Here is a 2,588-nt window from a genome sequence, read left to right on the forward strand (position 1 = left end):
TATCAGTGCGCTGTGACATCACAGCTCTTAGCCAGTTTGCATAAATCTCATTTCAGGGAGCTGTGGCGCTGCAACAGGAAGTCTGCCCTGAGCCAGATCTGCCATGGGCAGGTGCTTACGGTATAATCAGCAACCCAAAGCCCGGGCCTGCTACCAATAAACAAATATGTGGGTGCAGAGCTCTGTGGAAGACTATGTGCTTCCCACTGCAGATGAACCGTAACGATAGTGCTGCGCTCTGCTTTAACGATGGATCACAGAGACACGGTCCTGACAACTTCTGTGAGGACAGTGCAGTGGTGTGGACCCGCTTTAATAATAATCCTGTGTTGGAATTAGGTGGCAATACGTAGCAGAAGGGAAAAAAAGAGCATGCAGTTTCAAATATACAGTCTTCGGTTTCTACAAAACACTGAAGTTAAGCCCATGAGACTTTCTTCATCAAGTTTGGAATCGAGCAAAAACGATTCAGTGGAAGTTACTTAGTCCTCTTACTTGTTTCTTGTGATTTGTTTTCTTTTACAGCTCGTTCAAGGAGGAAGCAAGTGGGGAAAAGGAGAAAGTATTCCATGTCCTGTGCAATTACTTGAGTTCTCTCAGATCCTGAGTGCCTATAACAGTGAGCAGAGAACAAGATTCGTAGGTTTGTATTTAAACAGTCAGGTGCTGAAATCTCTTGTAGAGATTTTGCTTCACACGTTCTTCTCCCCTCTCTTTATCCCACTGTGTTTACTTGCATTTGGCTCCACCGAACACATGCCCTTCGTTCTGAGGTCCTGGCAGGGGCAGGGGTGAGTCGGCCATGGGGCAGGATGTAGAGGGTGGGGCCTTGCTACAAAGGGAGAACGGCCTCATTCTGCAAAATGCCTTCTTGCTTTGCACTTAATTACTAACGTCTTGGAAAAGTGAAGTTTCTTTGTCTGGGTTGTTCCCTTTCAATCTATGCCCGTGTGCCACAGGTTCTGCTTTTGAAAGTAGCCTGTTCACCACTCACCTGGATCTATGTTGAGGGGGAATTTCAGCCACTACAGACTTCCTCCCTCGTACACTGGTAAAACCAGAGGCCACTCACAAGTTCCTCTCACTCCCCACCCGAAGGAACTCAACAAGCAAACCATATTACCAATGGGATAAGATCAAGAACGTGGTGGGAGATTAACTCTTGAAGCCCCAAACTGAATTTCACAAGCATCGGCTCATACATCATCATTTCATTCTTATTTTATTCGTACCATGAAATCTTGACTTCAACCTAGAAATAAGGAAGCTGCTAAACAGTCCACTTCTGTCTCTGAGATGGTTCTCAAGTCTCCCCTTGGGTACCGGCCTGGAAGTGATCAGAACCACCTGGGGGAAAAGGAGAGAAGCAAAGTACAGTCCCGATGACAACATTCAGTGCAAACAGAGGAGAAGGGAGCATACACAAATCTTAAAGTGGATAATTGGATAAGAGGTGATAAAAGTAACCGTGGAAATTGCGGGTCTACTAAAAAGGCTATTCAGAACAAGGAAGAGATGCCATCTGGTTCATCAAACACTGAAGGATAGCTTAAGCAGCTATTGGAAGGTTTAAAAATGTAGTGTTTTACACAAAGAGGCTTCTATTAAAGTGGAATGCAACTATGTTTCATACGCTGGAGGATATTTCTGCGCTGTCTCTTAGCACAGGAAATTACCTAATAAGGATAGATATTGTGCACCAACCTTACTGCACTCAGGGAATGCCAGATTAACAACATCAACCATATTTAGCATATGAATAATCATAAATGTGCCAAGGTTATCAATATAAATAATGAAATATATTCTCTGTATGATGAACTAGGACCAAATAATATGCCATAAAGCTTGAGGACCAGCAGAAAGTCCAGAAGTTGAATAAGCTCCCTAGGACGGAGAGTATCTCCATAAATGGAGATGCTAAAAGCAAAATAAAATGCTTGATTACACTATAATATTTGTCTAGGAACATCACTAGTAAAAATGTTACTAAGATTCAACGTAAATTACTTTCTCACAGTTGCATGTAACTGGTAGTGTAATCACAGAATCTTCTCACTCCTGAAAGGAAGGTCTACTAGAGATGGTGCTTTTGGCCCAGATCCTTGCAGTCAGTACCTTATTAGATGACACACAAAACAGATGAAGTGAAAAAACTATTGTATAGTAGAGAACTGTTTTCCAGAGGCATATGATGTGAACTCACAGAATGTAATATGACCTTCGAAAAGGCTTTTGAAGCAGGGTAGGGATCCTTCTCCATGATGGAGATTTGGAGAACTAAAGAAAAAGCTGCTGAGTTGAAAGATTAAGTTTCTGAAAGCATTTAACATTCATATTAATCTGAGAGATTTGCCCTCCAAGCATCACCTCAGTATGCAGTTTTTTGAAAGAGTTCTTCCCCTACCTCTACCCATTTATTCTTCAAGCTATTTCCAACCACAAGCTACCAAAGCAAAAGGGTTTCCACTTGCAGCCACATCACAGAGAAGTCCCGTTACCTCAAACCTTGTTTGGTGCTTGGAAGGTAATTTTTCTGCCTACTAAAACCACACACAACATCACTCATCCTGAAGTCTTTTAATCAG

Source organism: Phaethon lepturus, unplaced genomic scaffold (assembly GCF_000687285.1).
Source record: "Phaethon lepturus isolate BGI_N335 unplaced genomic scaffold, ASM68728v1 scaffold12851, whole genome shotgun sequence".
NCBI classification, from domain to species: Eukaryota; Metazoa; Chordata; class Aves; order Phaethontiformes; family Phaethontidae; genus Phaethon; species Phaethon lepturus.